The sequence below is a fragment of the Pongo abelii genome, chromosome 16 (assembly GCF_028885655.2).
Source record: "Pongo abelii isolate AG06213 chromosome 16, NHGRI_mPonAbe1-v2.0_pri, whole genome shotgun sequence".
NCBI classification, from domain to species: domain Eukaryota; kingdom Metazoa; phylum Chordata; class Mammalia; order Primates; family Hominidae; genus Pongo; species Pongo abelii.
This window is the reverse complement of record NC_072001.2, coordinates 91,387,851-91,407,268: the sequence shown is the minus strand read 5'-3', so window position 1 is coordinate 91,407,268 and position 19,418 is coordinate 91,387,851. Positions and strand designations below refer to the sequence as shown.

The following is a 19,418-nucleotide window of genomic DNA, read 5'->3' as shown; positions in this document are numbered from 1 at the left end:
GTCCTTTGTGGTTTGTCCTGAGCCAAGGACACCTAGGCACTGCCATATACATTGCCCACCTGAAACAGCTGCCCACACGTGACGCCATTAAGGAAGGCCACCCTGGTCTTGCGGTGTTTCAATTGCAAGGTTACAAAGTAAAGATAATGGGAAATAATGCTGCTTCATCATTTTTAAGCTTTCTGAATAATGCCTCTGTGCATAAGCCAGAGATTTTTATTTTAAAATCAATTGTGCTTATTGTGTTCTTTGGAAAAATAAATGAGAAGCTGGGAAGAAAGAAGTGGGATCCAGGATTTATTAAGACAAAGAGTTTGGAGTGGGGTGTGGGAATGTGGTCCTGCCTAGCCTAGACTACTGTTGTCCTGGAGGACAGGGTTAGCAGCTGAAAACCCCAAGTGGTTGCTATGGGAGAAGAGAGCTTCTCACGCTACAAAAATGTACCAGACATATGTGGGCAAAGCATCTGTCTTCTATTACCCTCAGGCGCCCAGAGAACCTCCATTCTTATCCCAAGGAAAATGGGGCTCTGGCCCTAAGGAAGAACTTTTAAGAGAAAAATATCAGACATCAAATTCAGCTTCAGCCACTCATTAGCTGTGTGGCCTTGGGAGGGTTACATGATGCCTCTTCTGCAGAATGCAGGCGACAACACCTATTTCTTGGAGGTCAGAGGGCCCCTGAAAGAGCATACACCCTGGGCCAGAGTAGCCAATGGCTTGTGTAGAAGCCCAAGGCTCAGCCCCAAAGTAGCATGTGGAAGTGTGGGTTGCAGGAGCGGAGGGGCTGGTAACTTGAGAGAACAAAGTCAAGCTCAGTGGGTATAAGAGGGGCTGTCATCTCAGCCCAGTAGATTCTGCAGCTGTCTTGGGCATTCTTGTGACAGTACTTGGAGCAGTGGAAACCCCATGCATGGCCACATAGTGTCCATGCTTGGCTCTGTTAAAGCCACAACATACATACACAAATCATACACACACACACACACACACACACACACACACACACACACACACACACACACCACGCACATCACGCCATCTGTCCTCAGCCCCATCTCACCACTCAGAACCTCATACTCCTTTTCCAAATCTACTCCACTTCTTATAGGAGAAAGCAGGGAAGCTCTTTTTATCACTTGCAGGGGAAAACCATGAAGAGCAGGGGCCACATTAGACTGTATTAGGGCGTGCTCATTTTTGCTAGTTACACTACTATGCATAATCTAACAGCCACCTGGTGTAAGAAACAGAGCAGGCCCTCCAAGAGGCCAGGGAGCTTTTCCCTGAGCGAGCCCTTAGCTCGTTTTGTCACTCCTACAGATCTTGACACAAGTGGGGATGGTTATTTTCCAGCCTGGGCCTTAGTGCTGGCAAAGACATCTTACTGGAGAGGCCACACCCTCAGTTTAATCCCAGTGATCCGCATTGATCTCTTTTCTGCTGTTCTCTAGGACTCACTTATTTCCCACCTATGTCCTAATGGGACTAAAAGTAGGAAGGTGGAGCGAGGGAGGAGGGATGCAAAAAGTAACTGTTTCTTCTTGCTCACCAGAGATTATTCATGAGGTTTGATCCACCAGATTTGAGATTATTTTCATTTCTTGCCTGATGTAAATGAGCTGAGCATGGCGGCAGACTTGGGGGTAAGGAGTAGATGCTTAGGGTGTGAGGATCTGCAGGGAGATCTCAGAGACCTGGGGCAGTGTCAAAGGTTCCACGGTGGCTTTTTATTGTTCTAGAGATCAAGCCCTTCTTCTTACTCTGTCTTCACCAATGAGCACAGAGGTCCATGTGCACCTTCTTAGTGCAGTATCAATTGTGTCCTATGTGCATAGCATCACCTGGAGTTGGGCAGCATGGCAGCCCTGATTCCCATCACTGTTCAAGCCCTAGCTGCAATAGGCATTGCTTTGTGGGTCTGTCACTCCTGCCTGTCATATGCTTTATGTCTGGAATGGTCCTCCATATCCTGCATCAAAACTGGCTCTCTAATACTTATACCATCTCTCTAATACTTATACCATCTCTCTAATACTTATACCATCTCTCTAATACTTATACCATCTCTCTAATACTTATACCATCCTCTAATACTTATACCATCTCTCTAATACTTATACTATCCTCTAATACTTATACCATCTCTCTAATACTTATACCATCTCTCTAATACTTATACCATCTCTCTAATACTTATACCATCTCTCTAATACTTATACCATCCTCTAATACTTATACCATCTCTCTAATACTTATACCATCCTCTAATACTTATACCATCTCTCTAATACTTATACCATCTCTCTAATACTTATACCATCTCTCTAATACTTATACCATCTCTCTAATACTTATATCATCTCTCTAATACTTATACCATCATCTCTCTAATACTTATACCATCTCTCTAATACTTATACCATCCTAGAACTCCAAACTCATTCAATTTCACATGTCTAAGAGACATCTATGGCTCGACCTTATCCAGGCAAACACCCAACTTACCAGGTAGGGTAGACACTGCTGGTTGCCTACATAATAGATCTCTCTGTATCCCAAATCCCTTCTTGTTGTTAGGGTTGGCCTTCTACTCTAAGTGTTAGAAAGTCACATACTCACCTTACTAGGCTCCCTTGCATCCAGAGCATGGACAATGGGATCTAATCTTTACCAATGGGGCAATGTGCAGGGAGATCTCCAAGAAAGATTTTCCTCCCTGGTAAAAAGAGATATGTGAGGATAAAATGCCATTTTTTCTTCTTAAGAATATGGGGTGTGAGGATATGATACCTGGAGCCACAGCAGTCATCTTGACACCATGAGGATACACACCTTAAGAAAATTGATGCTGGCAACAGAAGGAAAGAAAGAACCTGGTTCCTTGATGACATTGTTGAACCACTGGATAGATCTTTGAATGCTCCTGGTTCTGTGACTTCTTGTTAGGTTTGGTAATTAAATGCCCTTCTTGATTAATTTTTATGGGACATTTTGTTACATGCGGCCAAAAGCCTCATCACTGGGCTTCAGAACCCAACTACCACCATCAGCATGTGGAACTCTGTAGTGGTGGAAAAGGAGCCCTGGCTATTATGTCCAGCTCGTCTACCACCTTCTTGTGGTGAGTCAGGGACTGGTAGGAAATAGCCTTGAAGGTCAGGCTAGAGCTCAGTTCTTGATGAGAACTGGAGTGGGTTCAAGGAATCAGGTGCCAGGACACAAGGTCACCCCGTGTGTGCTAGGCAAAGAGGTTACAGCATTACCCTCTTAAAAGCATTCAGGGAGTTATTCTAGCCCCTTGCCCACCTAGAACATGGTATTCAAGTCCTAGACCACCTCTAAAAGCCTGTCTCATATGAGTAGGGGGAGGTCTGAACAAGCTGTATGGCTGGCTGGCTCTTGTTGGCTCAGGGACTGGCCAGGATGAGCTTGCAGTTGGCAGGGTTCACAACCCACACAGGACATGGGGCAAAGTCTGCAAAAGGCTTAGCTGAGGCGTGGCCTGACACCCTTGGCTAAATTTTGATCTTTGCTTTTTGAATTTTTCATGCTGTTCCTGTCTTCCCTCCACTTGGCTATGAAAAAGTAGCCTATGCCATACTTGCTGCTTAGGCTCAAATTACCCTTTGAGGAAACATCCTTGTCTAGGGCAGGTGCTGCTCCTTACTGCGAGGCAGGGCCCCTAAAATCCCATCTGTCAGATGGGGAATATCTTTTAAAATCACAGGACATTAGGACTGAAGACAGTGTGACCCAGATAGTGACAGACGATTTGCTAAGGTCACCAGCTGGTTACTGGAAGAGGCTGCTTAGAATCAACACTCTGGATGCTGAGTTTGATGCATCCTATATGACACTAAAAATAATTCACTGGTTCATTTCATGGGTGCCCCCACACGGCAATAATGATGTGGGCAAACGTGTTCATGAAAATTGGGGCTGAGGACAGACCAATTCATCCTTCTTACCATCTGACTTTTTATTACCTTCCAAGACTTGTACTCAAGTCATTGGGGAAAAGATGATATCAGAGCATTCGGATTCTCAGCCACAGGTGTGAGAGGCCCTCACGTTTTGATGGGTACATCTTTTTTAGGACTAATTTTTATCAGATGACGGTGGGTCCAATTTGGTGTGGCATGGATAAATAATTTACCTCTTGTATTTTTTGAAAACCAGACATCACTCATGGGTGATTCATCAAAAGCAGTGTCAGTGACACCATTATTTCTGAGGAGCTGTATGATAGGTAGCTTATGAGATCTTCCCCCCCCCATTGAAGTAGTTTACAGGCTAAAATAATTCAAGAACCACTGTCATTCTTTGTGTTTTGTAGGTCACTCAAATGAAAATTTAAGGACGAGTGAAGCAATCTGTATTTGTCAGAGAAGGAGCATACTCCACAAGGTGGCCCCTACTGGTAAGAAAGTCCTCAGGGGAACAGGTTGAATTCTGAGTGACTAGAATAACTTACTCCAGTGTGTTTTGAATACAGATGGCTTGCATCTGCCTGTATGATGTGTATATATACACCTTCACTCAGTCATGTGTGATGGCATAGCGTCACCCACAAAGTCACCCCTCCACCTGCAATGACACCCATGGTGTGGTGTGATGGAAAGTACACAAATCTGGCCAGGTGCGGTTTCTCACGCCTGTAATCCCAGCACTTTGGGAGGCCGAGGTGGGCAGATCACGAAGTCAGGGGATATAGACCATCCTGGCTAACACGGTGAAACCCCATCTCTACTAAAAATACAAAAACAAAATTAGCCGGGCCTGGTGGCAGACGCCTGTAGTCCCAGCTACTCGGGAGGGTGAGGTGGGAGAATGGTGTGAACCTGGGAGGCGGAGTTTGCAGTGAGCAGAGATTGCACCACTGCACTTCCAGCCTGGGCGACAGAGCTTGACTCCGTCTCGAAAAAAAAAAAAAGAAAAGTACGCAAAACTCAAAGTGAAGCAAATTTGGGATCCAATTCCAGCCCACCAGCCAATTGTCTGGAAGTAATCTCTTTCCCTCACTGTATCTCAGTTTCCAAATCTGAAAAATGGGGATAATTATATTGACCCCTTCAGGTTGCAGTAAAGATTAAGTAGATCCCTTATTTAAAAAGAGCATAGCATACAGTAGGGCCTCAGTGAATGCCAGTTGCCTTTCTTCTTTCCTTTTCCCTCACCATCTGCCAGCTGTTCTGGGAAATTTGGTTCCGGCCCCTGGCAGTCTGTACATCATAAACTTCACAGCCACACTGTGGGAAAGACCTAGCACAGTGAAGATGCTGGGAGCAACGGTCTTTCCTGCTACTCTTTCCATCCCTTAAGCAGATGCATCTGCTTCTCCGCAGACAGCAATCACATCACTCTTCCCCAAAGGGAACCTGACTTCTGAGACCTTTTTAGGCATTGGGTATCAGGGTAATAATAGTAATAGCTTCCGTTTATTGAGTTTTTACTATGTGCCAAGCATCGCGTTAAGCGCTTTATGTGCATTCTTACCACATCGCAGGAATGAGCATCCTCAGACTAAGGAAACCTGGGTAGGGAAAAGCTAAGTTGCTTATCCAGGGTCACATAGCTAGGAAGAACTGGACTCAGGATAGAAATCCCAAACCAAACCTCACTCTTAATCAAGGGCCCCAGCAAGATGTACGGTATACATCTGCCTTTGTGTGAATGTAGCACGTTATGACGATCTTATAATTATCGTCAATACCGCATTGTCATGGATAATGTGTATTTTAAAATTTCAGACTCCAGCACGACCCAAATAGGTATCAGATAATGTCTGTCCTTTCTGTTTGCTAAAATATATGTTTATAAAATGTAGGTAAGTGCTACTCAAAGTGTGGCCCCAGCTTCTCCAGGGAGCCTGCTAGGAATGCAGATTCTCAGGCCCCACCCCAAATTTGCTGAATCAGACTTGGGGGGCAGGCTCAGGGATCTGTGTTTTAGCAAATCTCCAGGCGATTCTAACTTATAAGAAGCACTGGCATGGATGTTTCTTTGAGGTCCCCAGCACACAGCTTTGCAGAAAAATAGCGAATTAAAACCTACCATCCCCTGATTGGTTCAATCAGCTGGTGGGAGGTTTCTACATTGTGCCAAAGACCTTGCAGTGTTCTTGCTTTCTGAGAACCTGAGGCTGACCCGTTATTTTGCTGAGAGCTGCTAAATGAAGAAAGAACCATCAGCTTCCTCTTTGACTGCACGACACTCTCCTACCCCTTTCATCCAGTGACAATGGCAGCAAGCACAGCCACTCTCGGAAAGATTTAAATACTCAATTAATCAATGGAATATTCCATTAGTGGGCTAATCAGTTGCCATTGCCCTGATCTATAGTTACATCTCAGCTGGGCCTCACAAATTGATTCCTGATGAAGTTCTAATTGACTGGACCATCTGATAAAGGGCCAGTTGGAGTTTATTGAAATACCCGGTGAGCAGTCCCTGGGGTCCGGGCCTTCCTTAAGGGAAGGCAGAGGGTGGAAAGAGGGGCAGAGCAGCGTGATTTACGCCTGGTTCTCACTACATCTCCTCTCCAACACAACATTTATGGGTCCCAGGTGAGGGATGAGCACTCACAGCTGGGATGTGCGGATGACACAGCTGCTCTGAGCCTACCCCCAGCCCTGGGTGGCAGGTGGCCTGAATGGGATTTGCCCAGGCACTCTTGGGGCAATGGATCTCAAACTTGAATATGCTTAAGAGTAACCCAAAGAACTTACAAATGTAGGGTTTCAAATCCTGGTGTCAGATATTCCAACTTTCTGGGTCTGGTGCAGGTTTTAGGAATCAGTGTTTTAACAGATCTCCCCACAATTCTTATGCTGGTGGCCTCCAAACCTCACTTTGAGAAATACTGCCTTAGGAGCTGGTGGCTTAGAAGCAGGCTGTGTCCCCAGGGTCCAGCTTCCTCTGGGGGAGATTAGAGCTTCTTAGGCCATGTGTGGGGACACACATATCTGTGCATTATCTAAGGATCCCAGCCTCTTTCTTCCCTAACACCATTTTCATTATTTTTTTATTTGTTTGGAGTGATTTTTCCTTCAAAATAATTTATGTTTACTACCAATGAATTTGCCTTCACATTTTGATTAATATAAGGTATATATATACACACACACACACATATACATATATATATATATATATATATATACAGCGAAGTATGCAATGAAAACAGTGTAGTATCACATTTATTTGTTTCATTCATCCAGTGGCCACTTATTCATCAGACATCTTTTAAGGATCATTATGTGCCAGGCATTGAGGATATTTTTTTAAAAAGTCAAATCAGTCAAATGCATGGTTTCCAATTGCAAGGAGCTCACACACCTTTGTGGGAGACAGGCAAGAAAATGATGTGATATATTAGAGATAAGTACAGGACCCTGCTATGGGACCACAGGTAATTTACTAGGCTTTGTTGCAGGAAAATATATAATACCTATTAGGTTTTTTAGAAAATTTGAAAATCGCTCCTGGAGCCCTGTATCTACCTTTGAAAATTCCCCCAGAACAGGGAGTCCTGGGTGACATTAAGGCCCCGTCAGCTGAAGATGCCCTTGGGTAGTCCATAAGTGTGCATGACTCTTCCTGTGGGGACCTGCAGACACTGGGTGGTCTTCGGGGGGCTAGATTTAGATATAAGTGATCCAAAACTTTGTGTATCTAAAAAGGAGAGTGGCCTTGTCCCTATTATAAAGGGAAAAAAATTACTGAAGAGTTTCACACAGGGGAGATGCTATGGTCAAATATCAGACAGGCCATTTTCCTTTTCCCTTTCTCCTCATTTCTTCCTCTTTCATTTTCCATTTCTTTGCCTTCTCTCCTTCTCCTTTCTCTCCCTCCCTCCCTTTCTTCTATCTTAATACACTATATTTTGTATATATGCCGCTTTAATTTGTATTTAGATATAAATGTTCAATGTTCTGTCTGTAAAAATACATTCTGGTGTTTTGGATGATGTGGGACATACTTTAGGGCCTCAGAATGTCTTAATCTGGCCCTGGAGCTATTGAATGTTTTAATTCCTTTAGACACAGCCCTGCCCCAGTGTGCCACAGGGCGATTTGGTAGATGGAACCTTTAGTGTGGTTTAACATTTTAGTCCTATTTCCTTTGTCATGATGTTCTGCTTCTGACAGAAACCGCCAACTAGGTCAGAGACTGTTCCTGGCCATATCTTCACTCATTTACTGTTTATTAAGTGGCTCCTATGTGTGAGGCACCAAGAGATATACAACTGCCATTTAAATGTGATCTTGGCCTTCAGGGGACCATAGTCTAGGATAGTGGCCACTAAGTGGGCATGGATCCCTCCAGAGTGCAATGGGGCTCATCTGATGTGGGATATGGATATACATTGGAGGGCTGATCACACTGTGGGAAAGGTGTTCTTTTTTAGATTCTTTTACAATCCTGCTGATCATTTTAAGGTGAAAGTCTCATCATGGTATTAGTTAATCTTTAACACCTCCCCAATACTTGTTCATCTCCCTTTTAAATAGACCAAAAAATAGCAGACCTCAGACCCAGAGCCTTTGATAGGCGACAGATTCTAGCTGGACTTAATCATAGTGTTAGGTTTTCGTTGTATTGTATCTTCTAATTGTGGTAAATGTATGGTTAATTTAATGCATTGACTTGACTGTGCTATAGAGTGCCCAGATATTTGGTCACACATTATTCTGGGTGTATCTGTGAGAGTGTTTCTGGATGAGATTAACATTTAAATCGGAAGACTAAGTAAAGCAGATGGCCCTGCCTAGGTTGTGTGGGCCCCATCCAATCAGTTGAAGACCTTAAGAGTACAAAAAGGTTGACTCTCCCAAGAATAAGAGGGAATTATTTCCTTTGGGACTGCCTTGAGCTGGGACATGGCGGGGTTTTTTCCCCCCCTTTAGACTGAAACTATAGCATCAATTCTCCTGGGTCTCCAGCTTGCTGATTAAAGATCTTGGGACTTGTCTGCCCCCATTTAAAGAGTTGCACAAAGTGTCTTTAGTCAATATATTTATTCAAATTAAAAAGAGAGCCTGTTTTTGAAAAGATATTAAGTAAATGATAATAGAGGTAGTAATGGATTTGGCAATCAAGCTGAAAAGAGTTTGGGAAATACAGAGGTTGGGAGAGGGATACAAAGAGCTGCAGAGCTTCGTAGGAAGAAGGAAGGGTCAGAAATGCAGCGGCTGAAATCCTGACCCCTTGTGCTTCTCTCTGGGGCCCAGGGAAGGAGGCACAGATGACAAGCCAGGGTACTGTGTCTGGAGTGTTTAAGGCAGCTGAGTGGCTGGTGTTGGGGTGTACTGACTGCTGTCACAAACAATCTCAAAACCTCAGCAATTGCACCCAATCAAAGGTCATTTCCTATTCACTCACATTATGTTTGTTTAAAGGTCAGTAGGGGAGGGGATGACTCTGCCCCATGGCATTATTTGAGGGCCAGACTTCCCTTAGTGTGGGCTCCACAGAACAGCACATCCCATAGCACTTTCTGCAATTGTGAACTTGTTCTCTACCTGTGCTGTGGCAAGCAGGCATTTGAAATGCGGTTAGTGCAACTGAGGAGCTGAATTTGTAATTTTCTTTCCTTTTTTTTTTTTTTTTTGAGATGGAGTTTCGCTCTTGTTGCCCAGGCTGGAGTGCAATGGCACGATCTCGGCTCACTGCAAACTCCGCCTCCATGTTCAAGCGATTCTCCTGCCTCAGCCTCTGAGTAGCTGGGATTATAGGCATGCACCACCACGCCCAGCTAATTTTGTATTTTTAATAGGGATGGGGTTTCTTCATGTTGGTCAGGCTGGTCTCGAACTCCCAACCTTAGGTGATCCACCACCCCCACCCCCCAGCCTCCCAAAGTGCTGGGATTACAGGCGTGAGCCACCATGCCTGACCAATTTTTAATTTTCTTTCATTTAAAGTAACTTAAATAGAAATAACTGCATGTGTCTAGTGGCTACTGTATTAGTGCAGTCTAGAGCCTCGTCCTCATTTGCAATCATCCATTGAGATAGATATAGAGATAGATAGAAAGAGAAAAGGGGGACATGAGAAAAAGAGAGAGAGAGAGAGGTTGAGGGGAGGAAGGAGAAAGGGAGGAGAGAAAGGAAGACCGAACAAGTCTATGGGCTGGGCCTAGAGGTGAAGTACAGAGGTTCTTCACGTTCTTACATTCCATTGTACTCACATCAGAACAATGTCATATGGCTGCACTGTATTCCAGAGTGAAGTCCAGGTATGTGCCAGGAAGAGGGGGGATGGGTTTGGTGAGAATCTAGCCAATCTCCGCCACCACAAATCTGGCAGAAGAGAGTGGCAATATCTGGTGATAAGCAGTCTGGGGTGGGCACTGGGTGATAGCATAGGCAGATGGCATCAGAGAGGCGGGGCTGCTAGTAGCAGAGTTGTCCTGTGGCTGAGGTTCAGAGAGGGAATTAGCCTCTGAGTAGAAGGAAGCTATACCATGGAGAAAGTGGAGAAATGGAAGTATAGTTCCTTCTGAGACCTGGAGGAAGGATAGGCCATGGTCTCAGGAGCAAGGCAAAAGCCAACCAGACAGAGGCAAGGAACAGAGTAGGCTATTTGGCAAGGTGTCTGTCACTGAGTCACTGCACATAGGAGGGCTGCCATGGATTCCTGATATTTCCCTTCCCTTTGCTGTAGCTCCAAGGTGGGGAGGGGCTGAGAGAAAAGAAGGGGCTTGGTGGGTCTAGCAGTGGGGAGAAGTGTAGTGGGAGGTGTTGCAGGGAGTCAGGCTGGTTATCGCAGAGTGAACTAAGGAGGGAAGAAGCTGCAAGGAGCTGTAGGAGAGTCATTCATTCATTGATTCAATCACTGATTCAACAATCATGTGGAGCACCTACTGTGGGACAGGTAGAGAACAGGAGATTGTGGTGCAGTCATTTCAACGTGAGACATTTTGATGCACTTAAAAACCAAACCATATACTCTCAGCTATTTTAAAATTAGAAATGTACAAGCCAGACATCTTCACTCCATCCCCAAACTGCATCCCCTGGTCAATTCTCACCCCTAGGGTGAGAACCAGGGGTGGGATAGGAGTTGGGTGAGGTAGGACACAGGGATTTTAAATGCTGATATGGCTGAGCTGAATCAGTTGCATTGCAAAACTGCATGTGAACATGTCCTGCTTTTGCCAGGCACCGTGCTAAGTGTGGGCCGTTTTGTGGAGGAGGTGACACCTGAGCTGGGCTTTGAAGGAGAGGTGGGATTTGACAGGTAGAGATGGAGGGGAGAGCAGTCTAGGCAGAGGATGTAGAATGAGCAAGCTCACAGGGAGGAGAAGTGTGGGTGTGTGCACAGGAGACCAGAGTAGACCAGTTGGGCAGAGGGTGAGTGGGTGCAGTGAAAGATACAGCTGGAGAAATTTGCTGGGGCCAGGTTAGGAAAGGTGGTGAATGCCAGGTGAAGGGGATAGCTTTTATTCTAGGGCTAGTGGAGGCTGCTGAGGGATTCTGAGCAAGGCAGTGGCATAACCAAGCTCTGAAAACGTGCAGGGCTGGATCGGAGAGAGGGCCAAATAGTGAGAGACATGGTAGGAGGCTTTTGCAATGCACTGGAGAGGGTCCTGGACAGCTTGGACCCATGTGCAGGCAGAGGCCATCGAGAGGGCTGTGTGTGTTGTGTGTCTGTGTGTATTTGTGTGTGCATGCATGTGCATGTGCAGGGGAAGTGGGGAAAGGGGTTAGGTGTTAAAGACTCTAATGCAGGATTTGGTTTCACAGCTCAACAAATATGTCTTTGTGTCTACTCTGCTTGCTCGGACATGCCTGGCTTTTGGTTGTGTGGACAGGTCAAGAGAGTGGGGGCATTTCACACATCACCATCCTTTTCTAGAAGAAAAACTCAAGGACTGTGCTGCTTGCTTAGGTGAAGAGGTGGATACTGCTGATTTCTTCTGAAACAGCAACTTCAATCTGAGAGAGAGGCTGCAGCTCAGATGGAAGTCCCATGAGTCTGTGTCTTGGAAGATCAAGAAAGGGCAAGAATGGAAGGTGCTTTTCAGCTTGGGTCTCCATGGGAGCCACACCCAGGCTAAAGGAGACAAGAAGACAGGTGAATAGAGAGGCTGGTGGAAAACAAAACAGCAGCAGTGGTGGCAACGGCACTGAGCCAGATGAAAGCACAGTGGTGAGCAGGTTAATTCCCCCTGGCTGTCTGGATGCCTGAAATGGAAGCATAAATATCATAGAATTGGATGTTTTGCATTACGTTACAGGCCTGCCTATGCAGGGGTTTGTGCTTTTTAAGGGGGAATTTGGTGAGTCAATTTGAGTCTATGACAGCAACCTGATTCTTTTTACCAGTGCCAGCTGGGGGTTTGGAAAGGGAGATTGCCTTTTCTACCAAAGACATTCAATGTGGAAACCCAATGCAGCAGAGTAATAGGTATTCCATATAGGACTATGAAGTCAACAATTTCCTCATTGTGTGTATTTCCATAATAGCTACAAGAGTCTCTCATTCTCGCCCTACATAAGTGCCCAATTACAGAGGTTTCAAAGAGGGAGAAAGTCTTCAAGGTACTTGGTTTTCAGGCCTTTTTTGATTCTGTTTTCATTTTTCATTGTGGTTTTAATTCCAAATGAAATTGGCAAGAAAAGGCAGCATGTTATCTCAGCAAAGTTTATCTCCTGCTCATTCCGCTCAGGAAGAAGCTGGCAGAGCCTCCAGCAATCAATCCCTCCCTTCTCCTGAGTGAGTGGGCTACAAATGCGTGGGCTGGGCTGGAGCCAGCCAGGCACCTACCCCTAGTTTGGTAGAGAAATCCTGGCCTGATGATCAACAAAGCAAATTTACCGCCTGCTTTAGCAACATCCATCCTGCCTCTGAGCTCACAGTGAGGAATCCAGACCTCAGAGCAAATTCTCACCAACATCCACAGAGCGCCTCTTGCAAGGCCTTTCTTCACTTTCCTACATCCAGTCCTCAGCATATTGACCAGTCAGAAATGTGCCAATCATCTTTATCCACAAACATTTTACTCAAATCCCAGCTCTGCTCTGTGACTTTGACAATTTGCTTAGCTCTTCTAAGCCTCAGTTTCCTCATCTATAAAATGGGGGTCTGTAATAAAAATCTGGTTCCTGGGGCTGCTGTGAAGGCCAGATCGGTCCATTTGGGGCAAATGACTTTAGGAGCTGCGGTCTGACAAGGCTGGACATACCTCTGCTCTGAATGACTGTGAGGGAATGGGGCAGATACAAGCTGGGTGTGACCTTTGCTTTAGCATTTGTGAGCTGTGAGACCTGGAGCAAGTTATTTCAGCTGCAGAAACTTTATTTTCTTCCCCTAAATAATGGGAGCAATAATAGCACCTAAGGCATAGGGTGGTGGGAGGACTGAATGTGACAGTGGATGTGCAAGAACAAGAGCTCACACTCACAGGGCACTCAGCACGTGGGAAGCATGGCTCTAAGCACTTTCCATTTGGGGCCAGTTGGCCAGGCGGGCATCCAACATTTATTCTGCACCTGTGACACCTAGCCCCATGCCAGGCAACTGGGACTGAATGAGGCACACGGCAGATGTGGTCTCTGCACGCCCACGTTATGGGGCAGGGGAGGAGATGGGGTGACCAGGCACATGCCGTGAGAAGGGCTGCATGCTGCAGTGGGGGATGGGGTTCGCATGAAGGAGACTTATTGCCTCTGAGAAACTCCTAGCCCAGCAGAGAGGTTAAAGAGGTTGGAGTCTTTCTACGGCTGGGAGTGGCTGCCATTCACCTTTAGGATCTGGAACTCTGAGCAGGGAGGCTGGTCAGCAGGGGTGAAATGGGGCTGCTCTTTGAGCAGGGTCTAAGCTGAGGAGCTGGAGCATGTGAAACACGAAGGTGTAACCCTCCAGGTACACATATTTGAAGCTGCCATTTTCTTGGTCAAAGCTCCCAGCCCGGGGGAATCTTGTAGGGAGATACTGGCTGCTCTCATCCTACAGATTTCAGGGAAGAGCAGGTGAAAGGGACCCCTGAGCCAGGGCTGATGGGCTCTCCAGCTACCCTTGAGCAGGCATTTTGTAGCAAGTATCTCTTCCTGTGAAGTTTCCCTCCCAGACCTGCATTCCCAAGCAGCTCAGCATATGGACGGAATCTGCAGGAGGCCGGGGGAGTGGGGAGGGGTGTCCAGCCCAAAGCATGTCACAGATGCCCACGGAGAGCTGGGGAGGATTAGAGCGAATCATTAATTGTCATTAATATGCTGGGGCTTAACAGCCCTGGGTTTATTTTTACACTGAAGACCAGACGTGCCTTGCACATGTCCCTGGGTTCTGGGCTCTGGGGGAGAAGGGAAAACTGGTTGCACTTGTCATCTGCCAGCCTCTCCAGGATTGGACAGTGGACCTTTGGCTTGGCTCCATGGCCTGGCAGAAACCATGGCTTCCAAGGAGCCCCTCACCTTCCTTCTTTTCTGGTTTTCTTCCCTCAAAAGGGCTCTGTGGCTCATTGACCTGTTGGCCAAGGGCCTCAGGGATGAAGGGAGCAGTCCAGACGGAAGATAAATGATGTCACAGAAAAGGCTGCCATTCAAGGGTTAAACTGCTACCTAGAAGAGTGATGTATCAAAAGAAAAGCCTTTGGCCAGGTGCGGTGGCTCACGACTGTAATCCCAGCACTTTGGAAGGCCAAGGCGGGTGGATTGCCTGAGGTTAGGAGTTCGAGACCAGCCTGGCTAACATAGTGAAACCCCATCTCTACTAAAAATACAAAAAATTAGCTGGGTATGGTGGCGGGCACCTGTAATTTCAGCTACTCGGGAGGCTTGAACCTGGGAGGTGGAGGTTGCAGTGAGCCAAGATTGTGCCACTGCACTTTAGCCTGGGCAACAAGAGCAAAACTCCGTCAAAAAAAGAAAGAAAGAAAGAAAAGAAAAGAAAAGAAAAGGGAAAAGAAAAGCCTTTACAGTGGGACTTTTATAGATACTAACTTCTATAGAAGCAAATGGACTTCTGGATCACCTTTCCTTTCAAATAGTTATTGAAAACCCAGGGTTGACTCTAAAATTGATTTTGTAGTCCTTATGAGAAGCTGGTGGCTCTTGCTGGAGACACTCCTGTTAGCCAATATTGTCCTTTGAGGCTAGAGGCCCCATGAGGAGGTAGATACGGGGGTCCCATGAATCCTTGCAGAATTGCATTGAACCTTTACTCTGTGCCAGCACTGAGCTGGGCCTGTGAATTCATCACACTGAGCACACTTGTTGTGCGTGGAAGGCTCCATCAGCAGAGAGCAGTGGGGTCCTGTCTTCCAAGTGGTAGGCACCCTGTTATCTCTCCTTTCCCCATACTTCTGCCAGCTTTCCTTCCGGGGCTTTTGTCTTTTTCCCCTTTGCTGGCATTTGGGAGAACTTCATCAGTTTCTAGGTGGTTGAATTAGTTTCCTATGGCTGTTATAGCAAAACCATAAACTTGGTGGCTTCAAACAACACACATTGATTACAATTCTGTAGGTTAGAAGTCTGACATGGGTCTCACTGGATTGAAATCAAGGTGTCTGCATGGCTGTGTTCCTTTCTGGAGGCTCCACAGGAGAATCTGTTCCCCTGCCTTTTTCACACACACTTTCCTTGGCTTGTGATTTCTTCATCTATCTTCAAAGCCAGGAATGTTGCATGGCTCCAGGCCTTTCTTCCACAGCCACATTGCCATTATTCTGCCTAGTGGGTTTGTCACTATTGTTTGGTAGCATTGCTAGCTGTTCCTCCTGCACCTGTGTTTGTGGGGATGCAGGGCTCCTGGTACAGTTGGACAGAGGATGGAAAAGCACCTTCATGTCCTGGAGAAGGAGCCCTGTGCTGGGTATTGGGTGGGAGGTGGTGCCTTCTGAGATCCCTCCCGCTCCAAGGGTTGTGATTTGATGACTCTGTGTTATGGACTGAATTGTGCCCTCCTCAAAATTCATATACTCAAGCCCTAACTCCCAATGTGATTATACTTGGAGAGAGTGTCTTTAAAAGAGGTCATTAGTTAGGAGGCCGAGGCGGGCGGATCACGAGGTCAGGAGATTGAGACCATCCTGGCTAACACAGTGAAACCCCATCTCTATTAAAAATACAAAAAATTAGCCGGGCATGGTGGCGGGTGCCTGTAGTCCCAGCTACTCGGGAGGCTGAGGCAGGAGAATGGCATGAACCCAGGAGGCGGAGCTTGCAGTTAGCTGAGATCGCACCACTGCACTCCAGCCTGGGTGACAGAGCGAGACTCTGTCTCAAAAAAAAAAAAAGAAAAGAAAAAAAAAAGATCATTAGGTTACATGAGGTCATAAGGGTGGGCCCTAATCCAGTATGACCGATGTCCTTATAAGAAGAGGACGAGACACCAGGGATGAGTGTGTACAGAGAAGAGGCTACATGAGGCTACAGCAAGGAGGTGGCCATCTGCAAGTCAAGGAAACCAACCCCATTGACACCTTAATCTTAGACTTCTAAACTTCAGACCATGCGAAAATAAATTTCTGTTGTTGAAGCCACTGAGTGGATGGTATTTTGTTATGGCAGCCCTAGCAAGTAAGATAGCCAGGCTGGAAGACAGGATCAGTGTTCATCTCAGGCAACATTGCCATCTCACCTGGCTCAGTGCCCGTGGAGAAAGTTTACTGCTGGCGTGCGACCTAATGGCTCCATTGATCCTTCCCCTCCCTCCCATCTATTTTCTGGGATCTTCTTTCATTCAAAGGTGAGTCTTTGGAACAAACATCACTTTCTTTTTCTGAATTCCTGTGGGTTATTTTCTGAGTTCTTGAAGGTTTATTGTGATTCATATGAGGGTGTCCTTGATGAAACCAAGAATGACCCACAACTGGAAGTTTCCTGGATATGGTTTGTAGTGGACAGAGTCTGAAGACCTTTGTGAGGGTCATTTAGAATACTTAAAATGACATGATTTCATCTTGGATCTCACTTGTCTTACCTTGAAACAAAGAGGCAAGATTAGATCAGGGATGGCAAAGAGGTTTGCCAGTTCCAATTAATTCAGAGTGGTTGCTTGGGACTAGTAGGAAAGAATGCTACCACCAATTAGCCATGTCTGCAAAGGGATGCAGGAGGAGAGAAAGGTAGCATATATATCATGTATCTGCCATATCAGAATCAGAGTCTTAAATTAAGGTCTCTTCCAGCTTAATTTTTAAGACCCTTGTTGATCAGAAGTTCATGCAGACCTAGGATCCAAATGTTGCCCGGTATCTTGTCTGGAGTCATATTTCTACCCTGCTGCCTTGGACCACCCACACTCTTGCAGTCTCCTGCTGCGTCCCTTTCATTTGCTCTCTCTCCTTGCTGGCACATGAAGTCCTGGGGTGCCCATTCCAAGCTTTCCTCTCACTGCTAATTAAGGTATTTCTTCTGAGCCCTATTGTTTAATGACTCACATTGCCCTTCAGCCCACATCCCCCAGGCCCCCTTTGGGATCCAACTCTGATTTCATTAAGATTTGTTCTGTTGCCAGTGGCCATCAGTGGAAGATCTGCTTTTAAACTGGAAAACCACTCAAACCTTTTGAAGTTGGTCCTCAGCAAAGTCCAATCAGAGGGAATATAAGGGTTGTTTTTTTTTCTTTTAAAGAAAAAGTGCTCTGTGTGTGTGTGTGTGTGTGTGTGCGCGTGTGTGTTTCCCCCCAAAGAAAGCGTTTCAAATGCTCATTAGGCAAAAATATCTATTTTACATGCACTGTAATTGTTCTATCTAAGATGAAATATGTTATTTTTCTTAAGTAAAGCTACAGGCAGTTTATTAGCAGAGCTAATTAACCCACAATCAGGAACTGGCTCACCTCTAATCACAACCTGCCTGCATTCTTCACAGGCAATGTGGTAGTGCTACAGCACTTATATTTATAAATATGTGCAATGCAATATGAACTATATTTATGGGGACAGCATCAATTTTTTTAGCCACAAAACCTGACCTACCTAAAACAGATGGTGAGAGAACTGGACTGCCGATCTAGGGCTGGAGGTGGAGACTCTTCATCTCTTTAGCAAGAGCTTTTTTTTTTAAAAACAAAAAAAACAAAAAAAAACAAAAACCTATTATCCTGTTAGGACTTTTCCTCCCAATGAGTATTTCCAAGTGAAGGGTTGTCTAGTGCACTGTGTGTTGCAAGCCGGCTGTCTCCTGGTGGGTGGGCATCAGCCTCTTCTTTACCTCCCTCAGTTCCTCACTGCAGGGAATGAATGAAGGTAACCCCAGTGAGACTGGCAGGTATCTTGGCCAAGGGAGATTGTCTGAGGAAGGTGAACAGGTCTGCTGGGGCTTGGGCAAAGGTCAAGCTGAAGGAATTCCTCCCAGCATTCAGGGAACTCTGCCAGTCAAGGCAGAAATTGTCCCATTGGTGGTAGGTGGCACATATTAGGTTAGTTTAAAGGGATATCTGCCAGAGACCATGGAATGCTCATGTCTTGACCCAAGAACGATGCTTTGGCAGGGTTTTAAGACATTGAATGGGAGTAGAGAACCAAATGGGAATAAAGAATCACTTTTGCTGGACTCTATGATAAAGAGTGCCTTAAAGCCTGAAAGCACATTTTAGGTGTTCACTAACTGTGGCCAGCTGAACAGAAGGCATTGAGAGAAAAACAGCCAGGTTCCAAGAGAATCCTCTGTATAGACTGGAGGGAAGAGACAGCTGAGAGTAGACACACAGTGACCCCAGGCACCCCAGTGAATGCTCTGTACCCAGATGGATTCGATGGATATTTCTTCCTGTGGTGGAATGGGGTAGTTGTGAGGTAAGCAGGAAGGAAGATGCCAAGGGAATCTAATTCTTAATAAAAGTAATTGCTTATTTGATGAAAGGGGGAAAGGGAGGAAGGAAGGGAGGGAGGGTAGGAGGAAAGAAAGAAGTGATATTCAGAATCTAGTATATGTCAGGCAGTATGTCAAATACTTTTATACCCACTATTTCACTTAATTCTTCAATCCTTTGAGGCAAAACATATCACCTTCATTTTATGGAAGTGGAATTAACATAGAATCTTTTTAAAAATCAGCATTTGGACCCAGGCCCATCCAGATCTCTTTCCACCTACCATTTTTCAGGTATCCCCTTAAGTGAGAAGTGTTTGCTTGTTGAACAATGTGACCACGAGGCCCTTAATGTACTTCTAATCCAGACCCTTGTTCTTCACATCAATGGGGTAAAATTTCCCTGTCGATTCAATCAGGGGAATCTCCAAGGTTTCATAGAGTCTCTAGTTGTATCAGGCCTAGCCTCTTCCTGTATGAGGCCCTGGTGACTTCACCTAAGTTAGAAGGGAAAGCCTGTCTGGGCACTGTGGCTCACACCTGTAATCTCAGCGCTTTGGGAGGTCAAGGAGTTAGAGGCTGGCCTGGCCAACATGGTGAAACTCCATCTTTACTAAAAATACAAAAATTAGCTGGGCATGGTAGTGTGCGC

At 45.7% G+C, this 19,418-nt stretch overlaps 1 long non-coding RNA gene across 1 annotated transcript in view; it reads left to right on the top strand.

Annotated features, from left to right (window-relative positions):
- The window catches only part of LOC129050191 (uncharacterized), a 66,470-nt gene extending 62,049 nt beyond the window's left edge, over positions 1-4,421 (top strand). The window contains exon 4 of the long non-coding RNA XR_008513746.2: positions 4,339-4,421. This is a non-coding gene — a long non-coding RNA (uncharacterized LOC129050191). The remainder of the gene's footprint in view (positions 1-4,338) is intronic.
- Positions 4,422-19,418: the final 14,997 nt, after the last annotated feature.